This window comes from Anarhichas minor, unplaced genomic scaffold (assembly GCF_050575085.1).
Source record: "Anarhichas minor isolate MPS153535 unplaced genomic scaffold, ASM5057508v1 ptg000058l, whole genome shotgun sequence".
NCBI classification, from domain to species: Eukaryota; Metazoa; Chordata; class Actinopteri; order Perciformes; family Anarhichadidae; genus Anarhichas; species Anarhichas minor.
The window spans coordinates 13,206,202-13,225,415 of NW_027466504.1; positions in this window are offsets into that span (position 1 = coordinate 13,206,202).

Consider the following 19,214-nt stretch of genomic DNA (forward strand, 5'->3'; position numbering starts at 1 on the left):
GGGGCCCAGAGACTACTCAGGATGGGCTGAGGTCAATGGCCCCAGGCCCTTGGGACCATAGGACCCACAATAACAGACAACATACAAAATGTCGCCTGATCATCTCCTTGGCATATGTGGATAAAATATTCATCAGCACATCATATCACAGCAGTGACCATTGCAGACACTCCATTGACAACAAGAGTGGAACAGTTGCCAGATGGCTCAACATGTTCGTTAAGTTAAGTTGGATATTGATTCATACTATACAGATTTTTGTGAATGTGGACGACTAGTAACTTAAGTTAGTTATTCAAAATGTGTACGCATGAATGACCTTCATGTCGCTACAACTGATCTGTCACAAAGACAACGGGGAAGACGGTGCTGCTGGGAAATCTCATTTCCAATCTAGAAGATATGAAAATCAGAGAAAAAATTTATAATATTGTGAGTTTGCGTAATTTCAGTTGCAAAAGACGGATTTAATGCACATGTAGCAAATAATTATTTGCTCTGTTGCCATTATTTTACCCAAATTGTAACTGTTGCGCTTTTACATTACTTCAATATTGGTGCTCTTTAACAATAGTGTATGTCGTTATAGTAACCTCACTACGTTTCAGGTGAACAGTGTTGTACAATGCAGTTTGGGTAGTTTTCTTTCACAGTTAATTAGATATTTTATCATTGCTTTGGTTTTAACAAAATCATTGTTTTATAAAAGTGTAGTTATGCTACGATGTTTTGCTTCTCATCTAGATTAGGTAACAGGTCAAATTATTTTTTTAAACAGAGCACTTTATCTTTTAAACATCAGTATTCTAGTTTTGCCCCCATACTCTTTTTTTAATTAGCCACCAAATTGAATTCTTAGGGCATTTATCTAAAATCTTCAGAAAGTGAAATACAAGTTTTTTTGTTTTTATATTCAATGTACTATTTATGCTGCAACATTATTTATTCATGGATTTCACACATACACAGCATGCTCAGTAAAGAGTTTCTTAGCTAGCGCTTAACAATATTGAATATATATATATTTTTTCTAACGTTACCAACCAGAGAGGGAAAATTATTTCATACAGGACATAGTATTAGAACGTTCCCATGAATCATATGAATAATTGTTGATTCATTTTAGTTATTAAAACAACTGTAACTGTACAGTTTTTCTCTTCCAGCCTCTGAAAAAACGGCCTGACAAAACCACAGTATTGTGACGGGCAGGCAGGCTGGGTTTTGAGAACATATAAAAAAACTTTTAATTATGTCTGTTTGGGTTAGACATAAGGTTACGGTTAAGGTTAGGGCTATAGTATGTGCTTCATAAAGAAACACTATGGAATTGTTACTTAAGGAATCATAGAAAGAGCGAGAATCTGGATTTCCATCTTTACATAAACTACAAGTTTGAGAGATTTATATTCTGAGATTTATATTCTTAGAGATTTAGTGAGGGAGACAGCGATTGAAAGAAAGATTGAGAAAGTAAGACAGAAAGAGACAAAGGGATAAAGTTTGGAGAAAGAATTATGCAGACACTTTTTACTACCAGAGTTGCCTTTTTGTAGGCAGCCATACAGAGACCACAAGCCGACATTTTCAGCTCCCCAACGAGAACAACATGTTTGTCTGGGAGAAAAAAATATAAAAAATAAATAAACTCCTAAATTCACGCTTCAACACAGTAAACAGGGGCCTTATTTTTACTAAAGCTGGGCCTGCTATAATATACTGCATCCCTCCACACTTTCTTTACTAACGTGTTAACTCCATACCAAACAATGATGCAACTCCATTGTCTTTACAACATGGAACTTGTGTTAATCATGTTGTTTTACCCCATTAATGTGTTTGATGTGTTTGGCTTAATGTCTTAGTGGTCAAACCTGTTAAGATGGTTTTCTAATGGCCAGTTTCCAGGACACGTTGTGGAAAGGACAAGTCTCAAAGTCATCAACTGCAGACTAAATTACTTTAGTCTTCCTCCTCACTGGGCCTTCATGACTCCACGAAGAAGGCTTAGAAAGAATAGGTGCATGCACAAACACATTCAGCCCTATCACTCAAAACTGTTGGACACACTAATGTAAGAAGAAGGATCTGAAAGTCTAAAATGAGTATTTGTTGAGATGCTTTTCTTATTTTTCTGCGTGTGTACAGTTGCTCTTGACATATTACGGTCTGTTCTTTGTGTTATTTAAAATTATATGCAATTCCATATCTTAAGTTGGTTCATACTAACCACTCTCACCATATTACTGTATTGTACCCACGCTGTAGGCATAGCACTGGGACATTGTTTTCCATGGCCAGTTATGCTTTTATTTTGTCTTTAAAGCTGAGAGTGTGAGCTACACGGTGCTTATCTACAATTATATTTATAGAAAGCTGTGCTCTCAGGGACTTTAACCTCATCTAAAGAAAAAACAAATAATATTTCATGTGATGTGATTTAGGTTGCTTTTAGCTGTGATGCATACACTCCTACAAAAAGTAATCTGTGCCTGTGTATGGAGGAACGTGAGGATAACTGTGGATAGTCACTGGCTGAGTTAAAGGCAAATTTCAGTTAAAGACCAAATCATCAATCCATTCATCATTACTGTGAATCAATAAAAATGTATCACATACTAAACTGTCCGCTGCTTCCTGCCTCTTTCTTGCTGCTAAAACATGGCGCTGCAGAATATTTGTTGGCGACAAAATGTCTTGAATTGTGTGTTTCCTCTGCGTCAAGAAGATAGAAGGTGCTTTATTATATGTAGCATTTTCCTTCCACCGGCTCTGATACATGCAAGTTATTTTGTGGGTTACGATCTAATCTGTCCAAACTGGATACTCAAGCACTCTGGGCTTATGGTTTTTAGACGCTTAAACCTTCTCTCAGACTTCTTGTGTCTTGGGCAACTGACGTGAGTTGTGTAGGGTTGATTTTGCTAGTGATGTTTTCCAGTGAGTTGATCTTAGCCGTAGCTTGTGCATTAGATGCCGATATATGTTCTGCTTCAGTCTTGAGGTCAGCGGCAAGTTGGCTGTGTGATCTGGGCTTTTTCAGTTCCTCCTCCATCCGCTCAACTATATTTACTAAATCTTTGTTCAGTGAGTTTATCCTGGTGTTTGTTGTTTGTAAATCAGTTTGCAGCTTCACAATATCAGTCGTGTTTGCACTGGTGTTGTCTGAGAGAGTTTCAATTGCTTGACTCTGGAAAAAGCCCAGGCTTTCTATCAAGCCCAGATGGACGAACAGAGAGTGGAGACGAACAGGATCGCAGTAGCTCTGAAAGAAACACAGGACCTGCTGGAGACTGAGCGTCACGTTCAGCCTAAAACTACCACCGAGGAGGAGATGGAGATATTTAAGAACTTCTATCAGGCAACAGTTGATGAACAGTAAGACTAGCCCTATTTTTGAATAGCTTGTATGAAGGATTATCATGCAATTGACAGACAATGTTGATATTGGCATTGGTATCAGTTGACAAGGTATGTTTCTAAATGGCAGTGGCACGGCCACCCTACTCACTGTACCTTGCACATGTTTAAAATAAAAACATGAATATAGGAACCTGTGTATTATTTGAATAGCTTAGTATTGAATGCACAATAAAGAGATATGTTTATACATGGCACTAGGCCCAGTTTAATATAAAACACAATTTTATACAATATATATAGTCGTGGGTCCCTGCTCCATCTCTCTATCAGTTTGGGGGTCCTTGGCCTGAAGACCCTGAAGACTTTTTTTTAAGTCCACATGTGATACATCTGCTTACCAAATGTTATACATCTAGGTGAGACGTACTGCGAGGGCTGCTTCGTCGAAATTTTGTAGGGGGTGCTATTGAGCCGATTTGCCACTCTGAACGAATAAAATCATATTATATAACTTCATTTTGGGCTTGAAATATGTTTGCCAAGTTCGCTTATGTTTCGAGCATTTTTAGCCTCTCAAAATTCCCTTCGTTTTTCACGGCAACGGTGTTCGACGAAACATCAAAAGCTTCATGAACTGGCATTATGAACTTCTTACATTTGTGTGGAACTAATTTGATGTTGATCTGATTTAAGTGAAGTCCCTGTTTGGCGGCCGGTAAGTCCCTGCTTGGCGCGAGCGGTAAGTCCCTGCTTGGCGCGAATATTAAGTCCCTGCTTGGCGCGAGCGGTAAGTCCCTGCTTGGCGCGAACGGTAAGTCCCTGCTTGGCGCGAGCGGTAAGTCCCTGATTGGCGGCCGGTAAGTCCCTGCTTGGCGAACGGTACGTCCCTGCTTGGCGAACGGTAAGTCCCTGCTTGGCGCAAACGGTAAGTCCCTGATTGGCGCGAGCGGTAAGTCCCTGATTGGTGGCCGGTAAGTCCCTGCTTGGCGCGAACGTTAAGTCCCTGCTTGGCGCGAGCGGTAAGTCCCTGATTGGCGCGAACGGTAAGTCCCTGCTTGGCGCGAGCGGTAAGTCCCTGCTTGGCGCGAACAGTAAGTCCCTGCTTGGCGTGAACGGTAAGTCCCTGTTTGGCACGAACGGTAAGTCCCTGCTTGGTGGCCGGTAAGTCCCTGCTTGGCGCGAGCGGTAAGTCCCTGACAGTAAGTATCCCGCTTGGTGAACAGTAAGTCCCTGCTTGGAGAACCGTAAGTCCCTGCTTGGCGAACAGTAAGTATCCCGCTTGGCGAACGGTAAGTCCCTGCTTGGCGCGAACAGTAAGTCCTTGCTTGGCGTGAACGGTAAGTCCCTGTTTGGCGCGAACGGTAAGTCCCTGCTTGGCGCGAGCGGTAAGTCCCTGACAGTAAGTATCCCGCTTGGTGAACAGTAAGTCCCTGCTTGGAGAACCGTAAGTCCCTGCTTGGCGAACAGTAAGTATCCCGCTTGGTGAACAGTAAGTATCCCGCTTGGCGAACAGTAAGTATCCCACTTGGCGAACGGTAAGTAACTGTTTGCCAAGCAGGGACTTACTGTTTGCCAATCAAGGACTTACTGTTTGCCGAGCATACTGACCAAATCTGAAGTTGATCAGGTTAAATTTCTAGGAGGAGTTCGTTAAAGTATGACGCCTTGAAACGGTTCAAAAACGTCATAAAATTCAAAATGGCCGACTTCCTGTTTGGTTTAGTGAAAATTTCGAAGAGGATTTTTTGTACGTCCCATAACGTTCCACATACCTACCAAATTTCATACAGCTAGGTGAAACCCAATGTCGGGGCTACTCAATAGGGGGCGCTATCGAGCCAATATTTCATACGGCGGCTGGACACCCCAATCAGCCTGCAATTTTTGCAAATTCTGGCTTGCGTTCCAAATTTCGAAAACCTTCCAGTTTCCCAAGCACCTCCTTTTTGCGACGAAACACCAAAAATAATAATAATAATAAACAAAATAACGATAGGTCCTCCGCTCCGACTACGTCGGTGCTAGGGCCCTAATAATAAACATAATAACAATAGGTCCTCCGCTCCGACTACATCGGTGCTCGGGCCCTAAATAAACAAGTGTCCAGGAATTAACGAGCAACTTCAAGCATATCAAAGTGGGTGGAGTAATCAGCTATGTCTGGAAAGGAAATTTACTCTTCTCAAAAGTCTGATTTGATCACAGCTGACAAGTCCACCCAGAAAGAAAACAGTGGAGCTGTGGAGTGGTCACTCGTTGGGATGAAACAGATGCTGGGCAAATAGGAAAGGAATATTTGAAGGCAGAGCACCTGGGTTCACAGAGTTAACTCACACACATTTAGCATCCTTTCATGCACTTTCAGCACAACCTATTCCTATAAACACACATGCAAGGTCCAAGGGCACACATACTGTGAGCAAGTTTGGACTTCACGAATAATATTAGGTCTTGAATTTTTTTTTTTTCTGAAACATGTCACTGCCCTGGAAAGTGTTCAAATTATATCATCACACTGGCAGACACTATATACTAGTGTCAAGGACTCGCTTTCAGAGAATGAGATTTTGTAAGTCAGAACTTGACAACATCTCCAGCACAGCTCGGACATCTGTGGACCATCTAAAGTGAAAACCAAACATACCGAATCACTCTATCAAGAGGAATCAGAATAGGAGAAAGAAAGCAATTTGAGGTGAAACATTTGACGACATATGACCAACCTCCATTCATAAACGCTCGCTCACGCATTTCTCGTTTTATCCTTACAGGCCCACTTCCTGTTTGCTGCACGTGTTTTTATTCGGGAGGCCCCCTTTGCCACCCCACCCTGACCCGATGGGGACCACAGACGGCTCCACAATGGAGACTGTGTGCGCTTTCTGAATGACAGACCTGTCCATACAAGCTATAAGGAACCAAACCCCCCACCACGTCACACACACACACACACACTGGAGTGCATAACAGGTTGGGTCATTGCCGTCATCTCTTTCGGGAGCAGTGTTCCATGTTTTATAAGGCAGACAGACATGGCGAGGGATTTTTGCGATCAAACTTTAGATTATTTAGTAGGAATGTCTTTGCTGAAAGCCACATGTCTGCTTTGATAAAGAAAACCGTTTGGGGTTAGGGTCTGGTTTTGTACTGCCTTCATTGTGATGTGCTTTTTATCACGTTATGAGCTGCTGCTGTATAATCTAAGAAACTGATGAATGCTCATTAGTGTCTTCTTACACTTTTAGTGAATTATCATTTTGCATGTGTACAGTATGTGAATGTGTTTCCATGTGCTCATGGATCATAAGCGGACCACCTGGCGTACAGGCCCTAACTCATCACCTGGGATTGTTAATATTTACTGATTAGGGAGATGCTTTCATGACTAATGAATTAATTAGCATAATTATCCCATCCTGTTGAGTGAAGAACACATTATGAGACACGTTCACTTTCCATGTCAGGCCCATTGAGAGAGTAAATGAATAGTCGTTGAGAGAACACTTGCAAATTAGCACAATGCCTTTCCTTAGGCGCTTGTAAAATGTTATCTACTTCTCTGCGCTTACTGTATATTGCTTGAGTATAGTGAATGTGTCTTTGTGTGTATGCACGTGCTTGTGCACTTACTTACCCCCCATCACCCCAATCCTCTCCTCTTCACTACGAGATTTATTGCAAAACAGCCCTGTGAGAGAGTACACATGTCCTGCCCAGTCTCTGTACTGCACCCTGGCAATTACTGCTATATATACCGCTCCAAATGAGAGCCATGAACCGGCGTGATTATAGGGTGGAGTAAAAGCAAAGAGGGAGAGGGGGGAAACTAAAAAGTTAGGCGAGTTGTGAGAGGTAAGGAGAGAGAGTGAGAGAGGGCGACCGGCAATACAAGTGGAAGTGACTGAAGTCTGCTGTAAATTGCATTGTGCACTTTTCACAAATCACAGTGTATTTGACACACTACAGTTTAGTCTGCATAGCTTCCTTTTCAAAATTGTGAAGTGTGAGACATGAGATTAAAGTGATGAGAAACATGCAGGGAATGAGCAGCATCTTCTCGACTTTGATGATGATGACCTCTGTCTGCATACTTGTCAATAAATTACACAGGAGAGCTTCACATGCCAGAATACCGCGTACGGCAGAGGTTACTATTACATTTGGTAAAGAAGTGCTGCCCTCTTCTGGAAGTGAGGGAATTGAATGGAATATAAATAAGAACTTGAAATTGATGTTTCTCACTAAAAGCGTCAATATTTAAATAAATATGCAGATCCTTTTCTTGTCCGCAGTGAAAACTGAGATAAGAGAGCGAACAGAGAAAGATTAGCAGAAGCCTGAAAAGAAAATAGACATGAAAGAAGACACAAACATCCTGGTAGGTGAAGTAGCTTTCTCAGGCTATAAAAAGTCTCCATACCTCTTCTGCATCCATCTCTCACTTTCCCAGTGGCTGTCCAACGCTGAGCTTGTCACTTCAGCCTGCTGTCAGTCTCGGGGCTTCCCTGAGTACGCGTTCATCTCCAACCGGCTGTCAGTGACATCAGGCTGCCTGAAAAAAAAGAAGCATCTAAAGAAAGATTGATAACACATGAACTGATGTCACAGCGAAAAATCCCCACATATGATGTATTGAACTGCTGTATATAATAGACGCAGGTTGTTGCAGAGCTCTGGCCCCGGTGATGAACCATTTATGAGATCAGTCTACATAATGGGATCATGAGATTAATGGGAAAAGTGGTGAACTGGGAAGTGTTGAGTTGAGAATTGGCTGCTTTTTTCTACCCCCCCCCCCCCCCCCCCCCCCATCCATGAGCAGCAACCATCCCTGTGGGGAGAAAGAAGCGGGATCACATTACCCATGGACCAGTTTTCATCGTACAGAAACCCCATGCTCTGCCTCACTCCAGCGGCTCGCATAATTGGAAGCATCTTGCCATGAAGATAGAGTCAAGGTGGCATATCAATGGGCGCGTACTCCAAGGGCATGCAGATAAGAAACGGCTGCTTCTCTTAACAGGTCGTGTCCATGATAGGGTCACTGGCCCTCCCTAAAAAGACAGCAGGCTAGGTGTTGACTCACATACAAATAACTATAGCTGATCAGTGGTGTGGAGCCTTGTTGTACAATTCACTCCCAGTGGCACTCATCCCTAACGCCGACAAGAAACTGTTTTGTTACCAAGCCATGTCTCATTATTTACGCATGTATAGTAGCCGGAAATTCCTGCAGCTAAGCGAAAAGAAAACAAGCGATGATGTTTTTTACAGTGACTTCAAGGCTGTAAATGAATTCTCATGAACAATAAGTTGCTCTGACACTTACTCACTGCTTTTTGTTGCATTACACCAATAAGAGCTCTGTCATACATGCAGCATTGCTATGCCCAGTTTCATCAGAGTTGGGCAACATTTTTTAAATCAATTTTCACAATGTACTCCAGTGGTTTAGAGGTGGATTCTATAGAATTTGGGGATTTGCATTAAAAAAAATAATCAAATAAAAATAAAAACCAAATCACTTCAGCAGAGGCTAAGATATCCTTACTGTTGGTTTCAAAAACACTGGATGCTACATGTGCCACAATGCTACTCGACGGCACCTTTCAAACCTTTCACCTGCTGGTATGTTTGTTAAATATAATTACTTTTAAAACTTTCAAGCCCAAGCCACAGATCACTATGACATCATCAGAATTATTTTCTCAGACTCTACTCAATGTTTTTAATTATGATACGGCAAAAATATGCAGAATCTTCTCAAATATTTAAACTTTTTTTTTTTTTTTACAGTTCTGCAATACGTCAACGTATCAACTTCAATAACTGATTCTGTGAGTTTTTAATGAGAATTTATTTTGTAAAAGCTGATAATATAGTGTTGTTATTTTGACCAGCTCTTAGTCATACATCGATTCAGTCCTGTGTAGTACTTCTCATCAGACCGTAACAAAAATGGTCAGTTCCTCTTTCTCCTGCCGACTTGTTCTGTCTCAGCTAAGCATCCTCCATCGCCCCACTGCTTCCTGTCCTGCAACAGTATCCACTCAGCTCCACGCCTCTCCAGAAGCCGGACTTCTCCGCCTCTGCACAAATAAAACTGTGTGCCAAGTCACATTAACTCTCCATCCTTATCGCCTTTCTGACTTGAGACATTTTATGAGCGGGATCCTTCAGCCCCCTCAGACTCCAACAACAAGAAGAGGCATGCTTTATGCACTGCTGCATCACCGGCACCACTGTTTACTAGACACCACTATCATTTAACTGCAAGTACACTACCAAAGGTCACATTTTGGACTCCAGTTTTATATCTCATTACATGATATATTTATAATGTAGCTCTAAAGCTGTTCCTGAGCTGGGGGCAGGTAAAACTGAGCAATGTTGGTGAAGTTATACATAAACAGGCTATGTTGAATCAGCAGACCTACTGTGGCCTCTGCTGCGGGCCTAAACCAGCTCTCTGGGCTCTTAAAGTTTCTGCCCACACAAACACTGACCACACTGGCAAGGCCTTTATGCTTACTGAGGAGAAAATGACTCAATTGCGTGCCAGGAATGTGTGCATATTTCCACAAACATCTTATAAAAAGTTAAATAGTGTGAAAGTATCTCATTTTAAACCCACGAGCCAGTGCCATGTTGTATATTGGTCAACATGCTCCACCAGGACAAATTCATTTCATGCTCCTATAATTTAAGTGTTTGGTCTGATAATTTTTGCTTTTTAGTATGCATCCACTGTTGCCTAGATCAACTTGTATTCATTTCAGCAACATTGCTCCAGCTTACACTCAAGTGCAGCATTAGTATATGCAAAACCTCATAATCATGCTGTGGCTTTGGCCCCTTGTGGTTTCTACAGCAGTGACTTAATTCTGCTTCACTAATCATAATAATTATAGATATAACAGTATCCTTGGTAATTACTGTAGAGCACTGGCTCCTATCTTTTAATGGGTGCTTAAACAAACAGATTTCAGACAAGTTTGGGAAGAAAACTAATCTATGGCCTCTGAGGGGAGATCAATCAGGTGAAGGAGTTGGGGCTGGGAGGGTGTAATAGGGTGGGGTTCAGTAATTAATACAGAACGCAGTAAGAGATGGAACCTGGCTCTTCCTTGTTTTTCAATTTGCTTCCCTTTCGTCCCTACATCCCTCCTTCTCTCTGTGCCTTTGCCACATTATTTATCTCCCCTGTCACACCATTGTTGTGATTATGGATGTCATGCAGCCGTAAAGCGCTCCACGATCAATAGGCCTGAAATTAAACCAAAAAATGAATTTCCGCAGTGTCGGCCACATGCACTCCTGAGCAGGAATTACCTTGCAGGAGAATGGCTGATTATCCCACTGAGGAGACAGCGACAGAAACACAGGAGGACGAACAGTGCTTGACTGCGGCTGGCAGGACAGTTTTACAGCTTTTCTTTTTTCACAACTACAGCCCACAGAACACAGGGCATATATGTTGAAACTTTGTTTAGCCTCCCAACACCAATTTTAAACTAAAGATCATTAGTGTTCTCATAGGTATACTATATAGCGTCAAAAGGTTAAGAGGCTTTGCATAGTATTTAGTACTAAATGTCTGAAATGTAACACGTCCGGGTTGTTCATGTTGAAACAGGTCAACTAAGGACATGATGTCATTTCTTCAGATCAATACACTAATAGGCATGATGAGATGAAAAAGAACTCTCTAATCCAATCACCAGGTCATTTGGAGAAGCCTGCAGACTGGGGGGAGACTTTGGTCGAATGACAAAACCTCCAGTGATGAAAAACTGTGAGAAATATAAAACAATATGAGGAAGAGTGTTATAGAAAAGAGAGCAGGTTTGTTAGAAAAGTGCAGTAAAGATGTGCATCCTGTGTTCTGTGAAGTTATGTCAGGGTCAGTTTTACAGCCAAGTCACTTGACAGCTGCAGCCTTTTTAGAAAGCAACAAGCACAGTATGAAACCTGCAGCTCTCTTTGTTTTGGGGAATGTCTCTGTACCCACTTTCACTTGGCGATCTGTCTTGTCCACACCAGAACTTGCTATTTATCCTTAGCAGCTGACATAGAGCTCGGGAGAGAGAAGACAGGGACGTCAGGGGAAGTGTTTTCATGCTTTTAAAATATCTTGTATAGCTCTCTTCAACCAGCCTGCCTTCCAACATCTTCGCATCTGCACATTCCTCCACCGGAGATGGACGCATCCTTCCGTTTCTCCCTCGTTTCCCTCGTCCCTCATTGAGAATTGATTTGCTATTAATGCCAGAGCATCACATAGGGAGGGTGACAGGGGTCGAGGTGGGTGCAGCTGCTTGACAGGCTTCTTCATCTCCGAACAGGAAGTTTGGTTTACATCAGCCATGGGGCGGGAACTGTCATCAACAGACCTCAGGGCTAATGGGCTGGATTTATGCTGTCCTCTCCTCCTCTCAGTGCGGACCAAGTTGGAAAAAATCACTGATCTTTTCAGAGTTTTCTTCCAGGGTTATGGTTAAGGTTTGGAGACAGACAACTGATGCACGATCTACTGTATGATCCAGAGAAATACTAAAATTATGATTTGTTCCTATAAATTTGATCTTAAATCCATGCACAGTTATGACTTTAATACGTAACATAAAGTCAAGTATACTGAACCTCAACTAATTCCTTTCTTTTCCCCTAACTTGACATGTCAAGACAAATTCTATCCATCACTCCCCCAAGGAGCCTGGTGCTGGGCGATAACCACAGTTCTGTTTTCACATCAATTTGACAAATCCTTTGAGAATTATAAAGCAGTCTTAGAGCAAATAATGGCCTGCCACTCTTCATTAGCAGAAAAGATGTGACTCAATACTGACATCTAACCATGTGGCTTCTGGGTTTACAGAGAAACATCATGTCCTGTCACTTATGACGTTGCGGCAAGATGTCAATAACACACAAAGGAATATACCTGCAAGCAAAGTGTATTATAGCTCAATGCACCAGCTTCATCTAAAAGTGATGGAAACTAAATGTGACGTGTGCCCTGGTTTAGTTAGTCTTAAAGGATACAAGAGAGGAAAGGTCATTCTAGTAATGAATTCTTACTTTGTGGATGAATTGAATGAAGCGTCTTTAATTTGACAATATGCATATGAATCGACAGTATTTATCTTTTACATTGTATAAGGACATGCTGCTGTTTCATTCTCTTACTATTCTATTCCTGTTCTTTCCTCCTCACTCCGTCTCTCTCCCATCCTCGTGAGCATCGCGGTGACTGAACTGAGTCTCAACTATTTATTTGCTTTATTTCCTGAGATCAGCTATAAAGAACAAACACTATTAAGCCAGCCAATCAATAAGGGAACATCAGCGCTCTTACCCCCAACCCCCCTCTCTCCACAAAATAGATTTATATCTTCTGCCCGAGCAACATAAATCACATATTCATACATTAAATTAAAAATGTGATTGATAGCAACGCAGAGAGTGTGTACAAAACCTCATGATGTAAAAAAAAACAACAGATATTAGTTGGGCACTGCGGAGGGCGAAGAGGAAACAAACAGTTTTTCAAGTGTAATTCTTTACAGTCTTGTGAGGACGTCGGGTTTCAGGAGATGAGTTGTTGTTTTAGGAAAAAAGAAAACTGACACTTGGTAAAAATGTAGCTACAGAAGCAGATCATGTAAATAATTATCAGCATATAAACTCAAATATGAACTCAGTGCTGCTGAACATTTTTACCAATAGAAACATTAGCTGTAGGAATATCTAAACGGCTAACTCTGGGTCTGAGAGACATTTATCTTGACTTTAGAGGAGCTGGTCAGGTTCCAGCCTCTATCCTCTGTCATTCTACAAAGCAAACTGCATGTGGAGAAACAGGTTCATTCACACAGTGACACTTAATGGGATATATACAGATTGTGTCATGCATTACAGGGCCCAGTGGTTATGGGAGCATTCCCGAGGAGAGAGGCAGAAAAATATGGCAGCATCCATCAGAGGCTCGACCAGAGAGGAAAAGGTGCAGGAACAGAGAGGGGACGAGAGCTGGGGGTTGGGGGGCTGCCAAGGACATTTAAGAGAGCTGTCAGGGGAGGCTGATATATGAAGGACCCTGTTGGCTAAACCTATATCCCAGCATGAGGGTACGTGTGTGTGTGTGTGTGTGTGTGCGTGTGTGTGTGTGTGTGTGTGTGTGCTATAGAAAGTGCATAACAGCAGCTGTAACACATGCGCTCACACCCTGGAGGGTGAGTATAGTAGAGTAGTCTCTGTGCACAGGTTCAAAGATCAGAGATGGAAATCATCCACACAGAAAATCAAATGTTTTCAAATGTATTTTGAGCATGAAATGAAACAGAGTATGAAAAAGACCGTAGGGGGGGGGGGGGTGAAAAACAAGAGATGAACTGTTCAACAAACAAAAATGTTTTCCGGAAAAATAATACAAAGTTTAAGTTATATGTATCTTTATTGTGTCATGCAGCAGTGTCAAGTATGCACGACACATTATTGAACAAATCAGATACAGAAAGGTCCATCAATGGGGTTTACTTTACATAACCAGATATCAGACATTTGTGTCCACAGCAGAACACCTACATTACTAATAAAACATAATTATGTAACCATCAAAACAAATGAAATACTCCATCTTGGCTGCTTTTGAGACAAAGTAGACTTCGAGATTTAATACAATAAGAAAATGGGACTCACTTTCCACTTCTGCGACAGCAAACAGCTCACAAAATCTATTTTCCTCCACAAGATTTTTCAATCTGACAACCTCAAATAGCTAGAAAGAGGAATACCACTTCTTAAAAGTGCTCACTATAGGGATCTTTGCTTACATCTAAAGGGCGCTCCCCCAATTTCATATTTCACACAGAAACAGCAATCTGAAATGAAAGAGAGACCGATTTTGTCCAGTTATGTCCCTTCTGCCAAAGAGCCCTGAATAAAATACCTCACTAGGTATAGATAGTGTGTGTGTGTGTGTGTGTGTGTGTGTGGGTGTGTGTGTTTTGTCAACCAAGTGCTTGCGCTGCTTTTCATAAATAGTAAAACGTAAATGTTGTGCTATTTGAGAGTGTTCTTAAAAGACCTAAAACTGAAAAACTGCATTCCTTTGTGGGAAATTTCACATATAATATCAAATTGTCGAGAATACATTCTGGATCGAGCAGCTTCACTAAGCGCTGCTCTAGCAGACTCTGAGGTCTCTGTACTGTAGGTAGCCAGCAGGCCTGTTAGCCAGAGGAGTGAATGCCGGGCAAACCCTGCCAGAGAGGACACGGCACTGGGACCATTACTGAAGCTTAATGATATGAAAAGTGTTCTCCTATCCACCACGGAGGGGATTCATCCTGATGCTGTAGCGCTATACATCTTTCAACAGCCCTTAAAGAGGAAAGAGGAGATTTTTTCCTGCTGTAGTAAAAGAAAAGAAAAAAAACTCCATTCTTCCCTTGAGCTTTCTACATTCCTCATCTTCACTTAAAGACGCTCTATTTTAAGATCATCACAAGGAGGGAGGGGTGGCGTGACCTTGGCGACGGGTGAGGGTGAAATAAGGTGGTGAGAAGCACCGGATGAGTGTGTGTCGAGTCACAAACCACAACATCTTGTCTGGGATTTGTCCCAGTGTGCCCCAGGGGGAAGGAATACACTCACTCTCCGCCTCAAAGTCACACTATACACTGTCACTGGCTTCAGCTGAGTGCTGATAGATGTCTCTGTGTCCCCTCATAAATAAAAACACTCTGGTCTCTGCTGTGAGAGACTGTAGATCAGGGTGTAAATAGCTGAAGGTATCATGCGCTGCAGTACTTCAAGCATGGAGCATTTTCTTTCTCTCTAACCCTTCACATTTTGCGACCGTGTCAGAGAACAACCTGCACCCTGTAAATCACGGTGATAAACTGTAACACAAGAGCAACGGAAACAAGTAAAAGCAGTGTTCACTTTGGGTCATAAACTTAATTTTATAGCCTGGAGCAAATTTGTAGCAATCATAGCACAGAGATGCTTAACATATCTGTTGTAGTATTTGCATTGTTTGAGTCACAGCCACCTGCCTGTGGATTTACACCAGTAGATCACAGACAATAACAGTAAAGACAGAAGTGCGCTGGTTTATGACTTCAGCACTTTCAGTTTGAAGTCTTCCAGCACCAGTGAGTTTAAATTATGGTGGGAGACGTCCTTGGGATGTGAACATCTCATTTCACCAGGCTGTGCACAACCACACACACACACACACACTCTCTCACAAACACAACTCATTTCATTGGGGGTCTCTGGGAGGCTGGACTCAGTGGAGCATGACATAAGGATCTGGCAGCAGTAAACCGGCAATCTCTCTCTCTCTCTCTCACACACACACACACAGACACACACACACACACACACACACACAAAAGAGTGTATGTGAGTGTTTCCTTTAATAACATTAATTACTTCAGTAAGGTTATTAATACATCAAACTAAAACCTTTAAGGGCAAATAAGTTGTTTTTGTCAATATAAATAAGAATATGCAAATGTCAAGAAGATTTGACTTTCTGAAGAAGAAAAGAAACGTTTTGTGTTCATAAACTGATTGTTATTGGACAAAGTATTCTGTTTAATGCTTTGTTTACAAACTACAGTGTTTGTAAGGTGGGGCCAGATATAATTGCATAACGTAAGGACCCCCTAAAACCAAGTTAACATCAAACGACTGCATACGCATCAAGAAGTTAAAAAACGTTAACGTTTTTTTTTACCTGAAGTTACAGTGATACGCCCACAATACATTATTTCTTACGCTTCGATTGGTCACGTTATTCATGTATTAATTATTAACTATTCCTTTTTTTTCAAAAAAAATAAATTAAAGAGTGAAAGAGAGAGAGAGAGAGAGAGAGAGAGAGAGAGAGAGAGAGAGAGAGAGAGAGAGACGGGATTAATCAATTTGTGGGCATCATTTGATTATATGTGAATATATATAATATAATAAAATCATTAGCTAGTCGATCTACAGTAGCTGGTCCACAATGTAAATTAATACTTAAATAAAAAAAATAAAGACGACCCAGAATGTATCCACATCCCAGCTGCGCCTCGCTGACATCATTATAATGAGCACCTGGGGACACGCCCACCTGCTGCTATCCAGCGCTGTTATTGGCTGCGTGTTTAAATATTTCACAAGCTGTCCGGCGATTGGCTGAAATATCACACAAGTAATTTCATAAAGGAAATCTTTTGGAAGTTGTGTAAAGGGAATAAGTGGGGAAAACCCTTGAGATAACTGCGGCATCCACCGCACAATTAACTGACTATAACGTAATTTCCCTCTCCCTCTCCTGGCTGCTGTCAATCGCTGGAGGATTTGTCGGAGTTTCCGAGCGTCTCTGCATCTGTGAGTACCTGAGTTTGCTTGCTGCTGGAGCTGCTGCCCTCCTCTGGGTCCAGGATGACTGTAGCGCTCCGCAGGGATCTGCTGCAGAGAGAGAGAGCGCCGATAGAAAGTTGATCGCCGTCCGGATTTGCCTGCAACTTTCTGCACAGAGCAAATACTAATTGAACAGATTAAGATGCGTGGTTGTCAGTTTCCATTCAGATAGCGCGTAATAGCCTACTATTTTATTATCACCTGCACGGATGAATCACTGCTTCACACACAGTGGATTTTTTTCCCCCAAGAGTTTCTTATTTTCAAATAGTTGCTTTTTGCTTTCTTACTTTTATTCATTTATAATTGTGAATTTGATCTATTTAATGTTTGAAAAATACAAAATATTATAGCTAGATCAAGAGTGTAACTTTTTATAAAAACTCCTGCAACTATCACAACTGAATAATCATTTGTCCGTTACTATTGAATGTTTTAAAACATGTGACCAGCGTTTGATCGTGAAGCAGTTGAGGCTTTCTATAGTGAGTCTTTGCTGGAATGAGGTGTTTTATTGTGTGATATCCACTTTGGTAAATGATGGATGAATTGGAGCTTAACATTAATGCTCAGTGTGACTGCTAAGTGTATTTCACTGGGACTGGTGCAGCACTTTGCGTGTGTGTGTGTGTGTGTGTGTGTGTGTGTGTGTGTGTGTGTGTGTGTGTGTGTGTGTGTGTGTGTGTGTGTGTGTGTGTGTGTGTGTGTGTGTGTGTGTGTGTGTGTGTGTGTGTGTGTGTGTGTGTGTGTGTGTGTGTGTGTGTGTGTGTGTGTGTGTGTGTGTGTGTGTGTGTCCTGCAGTGAGGGTGTCCTTCACAGAGAAGAGCCTCTGGAAGCGTGTTTGAAACTGAAGATGTTGCTGGCTCTTTGTCGCAGTGTTATCAGGATCAGAGCCAGGCTTGAACGCTCCAGAAAGCACATGCTGATGTTGCACGCTGTGGTAATGGCCTCTTAATGCCAACATAAATAATCAAATCGCAAACATTTCTCTGCTTCAAACAATGATTTTTTTTTTTCCAAGGCTATTTCATGGCTGTTTTACTATGACTTCATTTGATGCTTCCTGTTCTTATAGTGGAACTGTTGTTGATCCCGCAGATGTAACATCCTAGTGCATCAATTGTTGAAAAGTCACATTGCAACTTTACTTGGCGACTCAAGTGGGGTGTCCTTACCTTACTGCAGTGAACGTGGGGCAAAGCGACTATATGTCCTTGAATGGATGATGTAGTACCCCACCATTTTATCTGGCCGGTCCCCAATGGTTCCAATCTGTCCTTTTTCTACATCCCTCTTCTCAGTTATTACTTCTTATGACTGAACTATTTGGAATATTTTACTTTTTCTCTTTCAGACAGGTGTTAAACTGAAATATGCTACAGTTGAAGTTGGTGATCACAGTCCGGTGGTTATACATAACTACCCAGCCAATTACACAAGTTCGGTCCTATACGTATCTTAGTGACCACGTGGATAGCACTTTAAACCGGAATATTCATGTTGACTGGGTATGTTCTTGGCAACTCCAGAGAATCGATTGCGTCCATATGGAGTCGTATGTTTTTGTCTTATCAAGCTGTTCTGCAGAATGTAATCAGGAGTGGAATAACTGCATTGTTCTGGATTCTTCACGTATCCTTAAAATCAAAGTTATCACATTTGGTTTAGACTGCGATGAAAATCATTGGTAAAAAACATCAAAATCATATTATAATTCTGTACTCTCAGTGTGAGCAGCTACCCTCTGGCAGGCAATACAGAGCTCAGTGCTGCAAATTGAATGGGTTTAAGAGCTCCTTTGTGCCTGTATCAGTTGGAATTTTAAACAGAAGCCTATAAGTGGAGGGTACGCATGCTGTACTGGGGGTACAAAAACTACACACAGACTGATGCCTCAGGATCTACCATGAGAATAAAGCCCTGTCATATATTTTATCCTTGTTTGTATGGACATTCAATTTCAGTTGCCCACCTGTGACTAAAGAGTAATTGTTTGCTTATCTAATAATTCATCTTAAAAGGATTGTCCAAGTGCATCCTCACATCAACAAAAATACTTCAAGAGCGAACCCTTTTCCACCACCCTTTTTCTTTTTACTTTTCAAGTTTCCTTTTACTTCTCTTTTAATTTATAGCCTGCAGCCCCTATCTAACATGGAGTATAGGAGACAGTCTGTAAAGCTGCATTCTGTAGTTGGGAACTGCCCGGCCCATTTGTCATTACATCCTGCTCTAATGGGGAGAAACTGCCTCATCCTGAGCTCTCAGTGTTGTTAATTAACCCTTGTCGCTAACAGCCACAGTCTACACATCGCTACCAGCTCTCCAGCCAGCGTTATCACTGCGCCGCCTGCCAGCAGAGCTAGCATTAGCCCGGGCCATATTTCTGCAGGTGTCAGCGGAGGTGCTTCCTCTCACGGGCCGACGTG